The sequence below is a fragment of the Plodia interpunctella genome, chromosome 25 (genome assembly GCF_027563975.2).
Source record: "Plodia interpunctella isolate USDA-ARS_2022_Savannah chromosome 25, ilPloInte3.2, whole genome shotgun sequence".
In the NCBI taxonomy this organism is placed as follows: domain Eukaryota; kingdom Metazoa; phylum Arthropoda; class Insecta; order Lepidoptera; family Pyralidae; genus Plodia; species Plodia interpunctella.
In genome coordinates, this window is record NC_071318.1 from 412,680 (window position 1) to 426,592 (window position 13,913).

The window sequence follows — 13,913 nt, forward strand, 5'->3', positions numbered from 1 at the left end:
ATATACAATTGATTAATGAATAAAATAACGATTTAGCTGTGCCAACATATAAGTATTGCAGCATATTCAATTGAACACGCATATGACTTATTTACCTTTGAGCTTAAACTTAGTGGCGTAACTCCACGAGGGTTCGACGGTGAGTGCACTGGGCTACCAAACTCAGGGGTCCTTGGACTTGAACACAGCCCTTTTTTCGTCGAACCTTCAGAATGTCAGGTGTCATAAAATAAAGATTAAACTGGTCTGGCCAGCTCCGACGTTGAGATATAGTTTTAATTATCTATCTCCGAATGACCCCAATTGTGTTTGTGCGCAATTAGTTAATAGTTTATTTATTTTATTGCTTTAAATTATACTTTTATTAAGTACTTACGTAAGTTAATGGGCTTTTTTAAACCTAAATTCCGATAAGAGCCAAGCAGATTTCAAATTTCAGCGCCAGCGTGCAGCTAATACCCTTACATATTATAAAACACAGTCCTCTGCAGCGTCTGTCTGCCTGTTCGTGATTTTCATGTGGTTTTCACCTATAAATAGTGAAATACCTGAGGAAGGTTTAGGGGTATAATTTATTATGTTTTTACCCGAGCGAACCCGGAACGGGTCGCTAGTATCTATAATAAAAATTAAACAGCTTAGTTTGGTTGGGCCCCTATATATTGGTTCTGGTCTCAGTTAAATAACTACGCTACTCAGGTGTGTGATTCACGAGGCGTGTCATCAATCAATGCACAACTCCTTATGGTCCGGTCCGAGAGGTCGACCCAAGGGTAGCCAGTTCGTTCTCTCACGATCGAACACTGGACTTATATGAGAGTGTAGCCTCATGTGAGAATCTGTACACATATGCTAATACCATTTAAATAAGTATATAATTTAAGGTTAAATAATAGTTTTATTTACATATACACCAATAATTATATGTAATTCTATCTGCGCCTCGGAGATTCGTTCCAGTGGGAATTTCGACATAAAAAGTACTGTGTTATTCCAGGTTACCTGTGTACCAAATTTTATAACAATTCGCCCATTAGAATGTGAAAGAAAGGATTTTTCGTAACAAAATTTCATGACGAGAAAATAAAAATTTCATATGGAACTGTGACACCGCGAAACCCATGCTCAGCATAAAAAACTTAACATTACAATTTTGATGATTGACAGCAGTGATTTTACAACCGGCCGACTGCCTGACGTCAGACCTCTTAGGGAATATGATAGAATAAGTAAGGAAGATATTAATTATGATTCGGTTAATAGCAATATTTATTTTATCAGCAGAATTTATGGTGAATGTAGTGCGTTTTACATTTTAACCATAAAAAAATTATTTAAATGCATGTAATTGTACACTAACTATGTAATACGAAACACAAACGATGCACCGATCATGATATAATCCGGCGAAATTATTACAAAAAACTGGTTTGAGTTACCCAAGTTAGTTGGGTAATGTACTCGACTAAATCCAATTAGTGGGGTGACTAAACTGTCTGTCTGTAAGCTTGTTAGTTTTAGCTGGTGACGTAAGGGGGCGAATCACCCTATAGATGTGGGACGTAAACTAATCTAATAAGAGTTTCTGATGAGCGAAAGAGGATGTCTTTGATTAATTTATTTTTTAAACACCGACGACAGATGTTATAAGTTAAACGTATCTGTGTATCTGTATGTCTGTCCGTGGCATCATAGAAGCCAAACGGCTCAACCGATTTTTCTAGTATAATCTTTTTTGAAAGCAAAATTTAATCGAGAGTATTCTTAGTCGCTTAGATACCGTCAGCTCTATCTAGCACTTGAGAGGATGCCAGCAACATCAGAGTCGGGAAGATCTCAAATTTTTAATTTAGTTTTTATTTATACTATTCAGCTGACGCACATGCATGCGACCCACCTGATGAGAAGTGGTCACCGCAGAGACACTTTACACACTATGTCCTGGACAAAGAATAAAATTTTTCACGCCGTTTTCTTTTTTTTTTTTGTTTCTGTAATTTCATGAAATTTTCAATCACAATTTTGTGTTTATAAACACTGAATACTGTTTTATGAATAAATTAATTTTGAGCTATTTTTGAAGAACTTCATTTCATTCTTATTTGTGTGTATGTTGTTATTAAATTTACAATTGTTTACATATTGAATTTAAAATCTTTATTTACATGCAGTCTCTTCATATAGAATACAACTGTTTATCGTCAATTATTACAAATTCATCATTTCCTACCTCAACACAGCTCCTGTGCCATGCAAATGCGCTAATATATTATGTATAAGTGCCATTTGAAATGTTAATTCATGTAATTATGCTGTAAATTAACACAACACAACATTTAGATTATATTTCCGTTACGTCGATTTTGAATTTTCGTGTTATAGTTAATATGTTGTCTGTGGAAATTGATAAATTCAAGCATCACTTCCAACACACAACAATGCTTATTCAGTATTAGCCAATATGATAGCAGGTGTAATAGACAGAGAGACGACGGAAGTGCAAACACTTCGATATAAAACTCGATTGCTTCCAAGCACGCGAGCGGTCTATTCTGCAACACAAAAAACGTAACTATTTATTGACGATGAAAAAATAAGAATTTTACATAAATGACATATTTGAGACAAGCTTTTATTATTGTCGGAGAGATCTTGTTGTTTTTGTGACCAAATAATCATGACCGTCCATCTGCAGTGGAGGAGTTCCTTCGTTGGGAGCCGATGCTGGGTGCACAATCAGGTCTTCCTTAGAATATTGCATTGCTATTGCAATTAAAGCCACACGTTAATTTTCGTGACACTAGTTCCCTCGTCGGGAGCCGATCCTGCGTTCTGCGTTCTCAATCAGGTAATGCATACCCCAATAATGCATTGTCGTTCAAACTAAACGTGTGTTTGTCATATTAGCTCTATAACAAATTAACCATAATTTTAAGGAAAGTTTACATAGATTGATCGTTTTGTTAAGATTATTAGGTACCTACATAAGTAGCTATACTTATGTCAAAATGCGCCAGTTTAGATATCAGTCCATGACCCACTGGTACCGTGATAAATGAAATTAACTACGGTTTTCATACTAATCCGATGTTGACATTCTTTTAAACCATTCGAAAATGATAATAAACAAAAACATAAACGATTTTTTCCTTCACCGGAAGCAAGTTGTGGTCGTTGGAAACTACTATACATGAATCAGATTGGTACACAAACTCATGTGGCGCGAGTAGGGTGCAAACCTGGGACCTTTCGATCACAGGCTGGCTAAACCACTTGACTGCCACTACCTTCAAATTTAAATTAAATTTATTTATTTCACATGGTAAAATAATTTTGACATATTAGCTCAAGTTACATAAAAAATACCTGTATATCCTTAAGTTTTTGTTTTTCTTTACTAAAATATAATCTTTATATATGCCATCAAGTCACTTTTGCAAGGTTGGAGTGACCACACACAATCAACTTTTCAATTGTAAATTTTTCCACAACTCGTAAATTACATAAAGTACACATTACACAACGCGCCCACGAAATGAGATTTCAATAAACCAATAACGCGTACAATGCTGGTAATAATTATTTATTTAGCGAAATTGAGAGTTCATTACAAATTCTGTAGTACTAGAAGAAACGTAATTTTAACCAGCGTTTTTTGTTTGTGTAGTCATACATTTTTGAAGTGGACTTTACACTTCATTCATATATAACACAAACGTAATGTGCGTGCACCAATATCACTTTCTTTGTCTAGCCGCGCCTTGGAGCTTGCAGGAAAAAGCAACTATTTACATATTTACCCATATTTTCTTAAAAAACAGTAGAAAATCTTTTCGCATACAGTGGGTCGCATAACTATTTGTGGCGGTCCAGGCGAAAAGGGCCACTGAGCAGATTATAGTTTACGAGATACCTAATTGAGATTTTGTGAAAAAAGGTGGAAATTTGGCATTTTGCGATTTTAATTGATTTTAATGCAACATGCAACGGGCTACGTTTTCGTACAATAAAAGTTTTTAAATCATGTATACAACGTGAGAAAATTGCAATTATATGTTTAGTGAAAAGGGACCAGTTACAAACACTCTATAAATTGTGGGATTGGAATTGAATTCTATAATGATAATCACTTCAAATAACAACTACTGTCGATGTTTAACTCTACATTCTTAATAAATATGTGTTACATAATATTTACGTGAAACATTACCTAATTTAGGTCAACTGGACCCATTTACTAAACTTAACATACCTATTAGTTTTAAACTTCTATATTTTTATTCGTTAGCACTGCCATAACAATAACTAGTTGATTTTATACTAAACATATAGCTTTATTATAATAAATGATAATCTATGTAGCTGACAACTAGATCTTTAGATATTACAGCTTAAACTTTCAATGTCTGTTTCCCAACAATTTGATTTTAGCAAGTGTGAACTTTGAAATTTTTTATTCTAATAAATGTCAATAAGGTTAATTGTTTTTTTTTTTAATTCCATATGATCAACCAACTATTTAACTATCCAAATACAGCCTCAACTCAATACCACCCAAGTACCCTTTAGCCTGGACCGCCACATTTAAAATAACAGTAATAGCCACCGTTGCAGAATGTCCCTTTAGTTGCGCACGCGATTATTTGCAAATTACAAATAGAATCGTCTTGGTTACTGACTATTAATAAACAATACGAGGTACAGATGAACACACAGTAGGCGATAATTACGTAGATCATTAAATTCCCTACTTCATATTTTTTTACGTGACATTGAGATAGGTAATCATAATCATGTGGAGACTCTAACGTGAGGTGAAGATGCTTTTTTGTTCCTTATATTGTATTTTGGTCCTTATATGTTATGTTATATGTTGATGTCTTCGAAGCAATCTTTGGACCTATCATTAGGAATGGATCTTATCTCTCTCTCTGTTATCCGAGAATTTTCCCGAATGCTTCAACAGGCGTTGAACGTCGCGACCCAGGATCCACTTTCCTTCTTTTGTGTCTATGTACTCTGGATGTAAGCTCTTCAGCTGTCGACCTCATCGGAAATCCTCTCACTCTCACTTCTCTTTAAATTATATTTTACGCGGGCCTATTGTGCTTCCGCGGATTTTAACAAACTGCCTTCCGAAGCGGAGATTATAGGCATAGAAGAAAATATTGTTTGATATAAAATACATAAAAATTTGTGAAAATCTCCTCGAAGAGCCATGCTCCGTTTCTCAGTCGTGCTCCGCAGTAGCTCCGTCGTATACTCCATTGTTTTCGATTTTGACAATGACGTGCGTTGATGTACGTCGCAACTGTTATGGCTCTAATCAAGCCTGACCTGACGTCTCCCCAAACCGCGAAGCCATAATATTCTGATGTAACCCAGTTTTCGCCGAATTATGCCATTGGCTTACTGGCGTAGGCCGGGCATACAAGTTGATCTTCATTACTTAAGGGTTAGACAGAGCCTTGAATAACAGCGTTTTTATACAACAACTGGATGTTGTCCGTGGTTTCGTTCCCGTGGGAATTTTGAGGTAAAATATAGCCTATAGCAGTTTTGGATAATGTACCTTTCTAATGGTGAAAGAATTTTTGAAAACGGTTTGGAAGTTTCGGAGATTACCTACCTCAAACATACAAACTCACAAACACTTACCTCTTTATAATAATAGTAGGTACCTATATACAACAATAATAATACTTCATTGCACAAATTAGTTACATAGTCTACATACTCGTAAATACAAATACCTATCACATTCCTCGACACAGGCTCGGCTAGTGAGGAAGACATACATGTAAAATATTGTTTTTCGAAGTTCTGTAATACTAATGCTTAAAATTTCCATTTATGCAATTTTCTAAGTGTGGATGTATTGCAGTAAAATAAATATTTTTATCTTTTTATCTTTATCACATAAAACATACCATAATACAAACCAAAAGATTAAATAAGACACCTGTCTGTACGCGATAAATTAAAAAACTACCGGACGGATTTCTGTATGGTTTTCACCAAAATAGACATTGAGGAAGGTTTACGTACACATTATTATGGTTTCACCTTACCGAAAACGGGACGGGCCGCTATTTTACTTAAATACCTATATAAATAGGGCACATTACGCAAAGCTCAACGCAGATGGCGCTACTGGTACAACTAAGGTACACAAACATTGCCAATGGAGGCAAAATGCGCCAATTGTCAATATTGTTGCAGATTTACGACCAAAAATACCTTCTACGCAATCGTGGTGCGAGAATCATTAAAGGAAAAAGGGAGGGTTTAGAGGATTATCCTGAAAATAATAACACTATTTTAGGATATGTTCTGCATTATTTGGTCAACTGTGGTCATAAACTGATATAAACTTGTATGAAGTACATATTTTAATAAGTCTTCACGTGTGAAGTGTTCCGAGCTTCTTTTCGACCTTTTCGACATTTACTGGCTCGAAAATTTTTACAGCGTGAGGCGTATTCCATAGTTTTCGAAGTTTTTTTATCTTATGGAAAACGATTTTTCCCAATATTTCGGCACCCGAATATGCTACATTGTTGTATATTTTCACAAATGCTTACATAATGAAAGTATTAATAAAGTACTCACAAATAAACGTTTTAATCGACATAGCAAAAGGCGGCGAAGCTTTTGTGTACCTAACATACAGTGCTGTACTCTGGCGGGATAAATATATGTAGTAATACTCCCTATTGTGCAAAAGCCGGCCTTATCGCTGTAAGCAATGTCTTCCAGACAATATTTTCTAAAATTGCTAGGTTTAATGAGTAAATAAATTTAAATAGATGTGAACAAAATTAAATAAGAAACAAGAATATTGCCAATTTCATCTTAAAAAAGTTTCCTACAGAGATTTCCGGAGAAAATCAAAGAGAATACCTAAATAATATTCAAGTAATTTTTAAGATGCGAAAGATTCTTGATAAGGCACTTGAATGGTCGGAATGTACTCGACACGCGGCTCAAAATATGTTTAACCTGCGACCTTGAGCGGCGCAGATGAGCAAAAACTTATTTGTAAACAAATTATGTAGGTAGATGTTGGATCATTCCATACGTAGCAATTTGAATACAAATGTGGTATTTTCCTACCAAGTTGATGTATTTTTAGACTAAAAGCTATAGATAAATTGTTTTTGCTCTCCATAATTAATTTATGAGTGTTTCGATATCCTACCTACTTACTATACTTTTTTTTCAAATTCATCTGATCTCTTTCTTAGCCATAGTGTCTTTTTCTTAGCCATAGTGATCCTGAGCCCAGGGTCCAATGCCTGAAAATGTTTCGTTCTTGCTTTTATATTTGTCATCATTTCCAAGTGATTCAATATTATTCAAAAAATCCATGTTTAATTGCAAGATTAATATAGCTATTCTGACGTTAAGGTTATCCTGACACACTGACACACAGTATATAAATTTTCCGGAAACCAATCTCTGATTTATAAGATCAGATAGCCGAAAGGTCATTACCGCTCCTCCGCCGTGACCAGTGGCCGATTCTAATAAGTCATAGGTACGTGTCTCAATGGCTTTTCTATTGTAGTAGGTACACTTTTTTATAAAACATTATTACAATACATGTAAAGGTAAATGAAACTTTTTCTACCATGAGGAGACGTATGTACATGTAAACAATATTCATATTTATTACTTATTGTTGAGTTTTGTTGAAAATAAATCTATAAATAAATATAATATTTATTAACCACAACAGCTGGTAAGTGAGACGATTGAAAAAAGAAAAACATTTGAAAACACGAACTGAATAATTAATAAACCAAAGAATAATGGTGAAATGGTGAATTCGGGAACGATCGAGTTTCGATCGCAATCCAATTGCAGTTATTGCCCGACTGATTACCACTTGCCTGCACCGGCTGCACCGCACAATTCAATGTACATTAGTGGATTTTTCTTGCAGTAATAAAAAGGCGCTTACATAAAATCGTTCGCCTATAAAATATCTAGCTAAAAATCTACAATGAACTCCGCCTCGGGGTCTCATTAGTGTTTATTAAATTGTAATTGTACCATACATAGTAATCAATTTAATTATCGTATAATAAGTAAAGTACTGGTACTATGTCAATTGTATACATGTTTAATTTAAAAAATATATATTCTTTATTCAAAAAAATGTCGGACACTAATGAAACGCTACACGCCGCGTTCAAACGGGAAATTCACCCCAGAGCGTTTTTCTGGTTCTTCCTTAATTGAGCGTCAGAGCCTAGGGTCCACGATTTCAACTAAGCTGTTCAAAAACTTGTGTGATTTAAAATACAAATGTAACATAAAAATTATGGTGTACAAAAAGTGCTTTGCCCCGGGTGAGGATCGAACTCACGACCTTAAGATTATGAGACTTACGCGCTGCCTACTGCGCTACCGAGGCATTTGTCGTGGCGATGAAAATTACGTATATAAAATAATGTATTCATGTGAAATGTAAAAGATAAAAATACCTGCCTTATTTTTGCAATGTTTGTGTTTTGTTATTGTTTCAAACTTTCCGCCCTGTGGTTCTACTACGAGAGCACCATGGATGTCAACCATTAGAAAGACAAAATTTAAAGATTAGCACCAGACTTTTTGGAAAGAAATTCATAGGCAAATACTAAATTCAAATCCTATATACATATTGATTTAGTACCTAATACTTTTGTCATTTCTATAGGTACTTAAATCTCTCTCTTACTCTATAGGTACTATAGTGATTAATAAATACTTATAAAAATCTCTCACATGACTATTTAGATACATATAAAAAAAATATTTTTTGCATGTTTTAAATAGTGTGACTAATATAATTGGATATTTCTATATTGCGATCAAATTAAGACATTAATTGTATTACATAAACCGTAATACATAATTGTTCATTAAAAAGTGACAGAATTCGAATGTCTAGATCGTAGACACAGATACACAGACAATCTCAGACAAAAGCGAGGTAAATCACAGTGACTTGCAGCAACAAATATTGTTGCCATGTGGTATTATAATAATTCGTCTTCTACCTGAAGACAAATCTACCTGAAGATTAAATTATTACGACTATTCGAAGGCCCTTATATTGTTGAAAAAACACCAGTGAAAACACATGTGGTAATGAAAATACTTTCAAAGATATGACAAAAATAAAATCACACATTTTTGGATTAGTCCAAACGCTCCGTATTAAATGAGACTCTAACGTGACGTCACGACTGAGTTTATCTTAGAGAAAAAAGCTACGTTCATTCGACATACCATAAAAATAACTACGTTTGTAGTGATAACTTCTTAATAAAAGTTTTTTCGAATTTTATCCTTTTGCGATGGTCGAGTTTAGTTCTTCATTTTGGCGGGATATAATTACAAGTAAACAAACAAACACACTTTCTCATTTGTAATATTGGTTTTGATAGTTGATCTATTTATAGTTCACGAGTCAATAAAATCAATATTTAATTACATTAAAGCAAACATATACATTTTTACTTACATCCTGACACATATAATTATGTCCTGGACCTAGAAATAAGTACACAGGAAACGACCTTATAAACTGCTAGCTATTATAACGATCGCAGATATTAACTTGTGTGTCGGTCTGTTAGCTCTGCCCGGGGCTTCGCCCACGTGCATTTACAACAAGTACATTTATTATTCCGTTATGAATGTTTATGTCCGTAGCCCGTAGATTGGCTCAGTAGATGAGGCGTGAAGTAGCAAACAAATAAACAGACAAACTTACTTTCCCATTTATAATATTAATTAGTAGGATTAGTTGGCGGTGTGTGGTTCCGCCTCAGAATAGGCCTCCACATGCTCCCGTGTCGTGTGTAGTCCCTCAAAGACATTTCGTATGAATGGATCCATAGCCTATACTAGGCAGCTGCAGGCAACAATATCGTTCCCAAGGAGTGGAGCCCGAGTCAGTAAAAAAAAAAACTTTGAAAGTTTAACATTCGGCTGTGATTTTAATTCCCTAGCAATGCAACTACCTACCACTATACATAGATGGAGGTAAGCAGTCGTAAAAGTCATGTCCGATGCCTTTAGACGACTTGATTAAAATCTGTTAGTAATAAGACATTCGATACGATGATGACCTGCTAAGGCTACATGTCCCTTAGTCGCCTTGTACGACATCCACGGAGGATATGGAATGGTTCTATTCTAGGATCAGTCCTAGTACCACAAGCCACAATAAATAAAGATTATTTGTCAGTTATTTACTAATTAATTGACATTACAAGGCCGAACTCCTATCCTTTATAAAGTTTCCGAACCTTCACATACATACAAACAAACAAACATCCTGTACTCACGGAAAGTACTCGACATTACGATAAACGTTATGTTAAACTAATAAGGTTTAATATTCGATGTATAAAAAATATAAAACACAAGCGTAAGACGTTTTTGAATATGTGGGGTTCCGTCCGATTATTCTATTCTCATAGGCATCTCTACATCTTAGTATAATGTTTAATAATTATTATATAATTTATAAAAATGAGCCAAAGGCTTTGTGATTACCTATATTCTTGAAATGAGTCAATATGCACAAGTGATAATTTGATAAAATTAAAAAACATATACCCAATAAGTACAAATCGTGTTTTTTAAAATCTAGTACCTACTTACTTATTTTCAGTTCAAATACAATATACATAGATGGTTGCAATTATATGGTTCCGCTCGCGTTGTAAAAGGAACCCTAAAAAAATGCATGTCCACATGATATGTAGCCATTTACGATCAATGCCAGCCGCGGAAGGAAATAAGGTCGCGCGAGAGGATATTACCGATGTCTGTCTGTTTGTGACAACTGCAAATTAAAAGTGAAGTTATTATGCTGCGAAAAGACCACCCGTAATAAGATAATGCCAATGCGAAAGTAAGATTGTTTGTTTGTTTGTTTGTTTGTTTCTCTTCACGCTTTATCTACTCAACCAATCAATCAATTTCAATGGGAGAAGGACATTTACACACATTATAAAAACTAAATGTTAATTCTTCTTTGGTAATTTGTTGTGAGCGGAAGCGCCACCCGATCCGTTGACAAAAACGATGGATTTTTCTTTCCTATATATGACTAGCTTTTGTCTGCGGCTCCGCCCGCGTGAATTTCCCACGGGACAAGTTATTTTTCCGGGGTGAAAGTACCCTATGTCTATCTTCGTACTTCAAAGTATATGTATGAAAATTTTAAGAAGATTATTTGAGGAGGGAAAGCGGATAGTGGTATCAAACAAAAAAAGAAACAAACTTACTTTCGTATTTAAAATATTAGTTAGGTAGATGGGGCAGGACTTTGCAATATTTATAAAAATAACCCAGTTCTGAGACATACATTAACGCGCTGTGACATTTCACAACAATTATAAAATTTTACCCAATTTACATAATTTCATACGTTTATAAAAATGCCAAACAATTATTTTTCACATTTATTGAAGCGTTTCCGAACATATGTCCTTGACATACAAACCGCAGGAAGTGATAATATTAAATATATTTACGACAGGGAAAACTACCGTGTATCACCTTCAGTTTAACTAAGATGGTAATACTTATATGACGTATATGTGTATATAGGCCACATCCATACTTCCTTACATATCATAAAAATATGTTGCGTCTGTCTGTATGAACGCAATATATACATAAACTACGGGACGGATTTTTATACAGTGTTATTCCTGAAAAAAAAAAAATGCGTAGCTCAGACCGGCCGCTAATTCTACTTACATTATTAAAGCGGAAGTTCGTGTTGTGAGGATGTATCTTTCACGAAAAATCTACTGGACGGATTATTACCAAATTTGGTACACGGCCATAATATATCCTGGATATAATCGAGATATCTATCGATTATGCATGCACCCATCAAAACTGCTTTACTCTGTAATAGCATAGTATGTATGGCACCGAAAATTTACAACACAATTCCAAATCAATATAAAAGCTTAAATTTAAATCTATTTAAAAAGCACCTCAAGTCTTTATTAACTGATAAATGTTATTATACTTTAAATGATTTATTTAATGATAGACTCGGATAGAATTTAGGGCTAGTATAAGTACATTATAATTCTTTTTTTGTTTTGGATTTGTAGTCGATAGCATGCTCCTCTTTATTTATTTATATTTGCATACCTATATTCGGTAAAACGTGTAGGTCTAATTCATTTTGACTATTTGTACTCATGTTTTTTGGCAAATAAATGTTTTCTTTCTTTCTTTCTGGATTAAAACATAGGGTATTCTTATCCTGAAATTCCTACGGGAGCGAAGTCCCGGGGCGCAGCTAGTAATATTATATTTCTCACACAGCTTAAAACCACAAGCATTTCGACGCTGAAAAGAAATGCCGGTGAAAACTGATTAGTGTTGGTCTCTTAAGAAACTTACAATTATTATTATTTTTAACGTATTGATCTGGTAGAATCAATACGTTTATCAACTTTAACTTTAGTTAAAGTATACAAAAACAAAAGCTAAATGTCCCAAATTAATACCTGTCGCCGTAGTGACAAAAACATACAGTAGGTGTACATAAGGTAATCCACGCCATTCATCTTTCTATTATTTCATTCGGCTCCACTGAGGTCAGCTGTCCCAATGACACGTGACAAGTCTGACAGATAGCATCTGGCTCCATTAAAATAGATTTATAGATTAGCTGTCACCCTGCAAGAAAAAATAGCCTTTGTGGCCTCCGCCCTTTCGGGCTCCGCGCTTCGTGGCCTCACAGCTGCGTATGTAACCGGGAATACGCGAGTATGAGATAGAGGGACAATATGTGACGATTTCGTCTCATATTTTGGCCATCCACAACGACCTGAGGTGTCAGTCAGCCCATTTGCGATACTTTCAATGCCAAAACTTAATAAGGTCAAGACTACACACCTGTAAACAAGTACTTACCTGTTTACAGCGGGTTAGGGTGTGGTGTAAAGTACAAACGATCAGCGAGCTAGCTCTCTTTTTCTTTATCTCTCTCTCTCTCTCATCTTAACGTTTTCCCGGTTTCGTCTGCAGACATTTAGTGTCGGTGCGTCAAGTACGTAAATAAGTTCTTGGGTTTAATCAGTGAGCTGTTTATCCAATTCATCTTATGAATCTATCAGTACACATATAAAACAAACATTTCGTAGCCGATCGAATTAATGACAGACAACACACTGGCAACTAGACACAGAAATCTGTTTGGTATGTAAGTTCCATGAGTAATATCCTAAAAGTTGTATTCCTCATGGCTGAGGATCGTGCCCAAATGGGAAATATGAGTGAACCTAACGTAATTACTTCTTGGGTAGTAATGGAGTGGTTTGATTTTTCCATTTCACACACTAGCTAGTAGAGCAAGTTTCCTTCATCAACAGAATGGGATAATCTATTAAATCTATTAATAATTAGTGAACTCATAAGATAGGTCGCAGTGGGATTCGAACCTGGGACCTTTCGGTTTACAGACGGACGTCTTAACCACTGCATCACCGCTATGCTTCTTCACGCCTCTTTTTTTTATTAGAGGTACTTTTGACGTTGATTATTCTCCGACCCTAAAATCGCTATTACTTTTATCTTGTACAAATTGCTTAAGCTTATATATATCTCTTAAGAGTATAAATGAGGTTTACATATATACCTATAATTATCTCTAAATTAATTAAGTCAACCTTGATCAAAATCAAATGTGAATCTCAAAATGTCACGAAAGTATTCCTACTTAAGGATGTGCGAATTCTTATATATAATTCGTAACTGGGCTCCGATCGGAGGCTCGCCCATGACGTGAAGGAAGAGAGACTTTCACGGAACTTTTCTTGAAATAAGTACTTACCTACCCAATAACTTACCGACTATGTAGTGTTGTGTACATTTTTATA

At 34.9% G+C, this 13,913-nt stretch overlaps 1 non-coding gene across 1 annotated transcript; it reads right to left on the minus strand.

Moving 5' to 3' along the window:
* Positions 1 to 8,349: 8,349 nt before the first annotated feature.
* TRNAM-CAU (transfer RNA methionine (anticodon CAU)) lies at positions 8,350 to 8,422 on the minus strand. The gene has a single exon. It is a non-coding gene; the product is annotated as a tRNA-Met (tRNA).
* Positions 8,423 to 13,913: the final 5,491 nt, after the last annotated feature.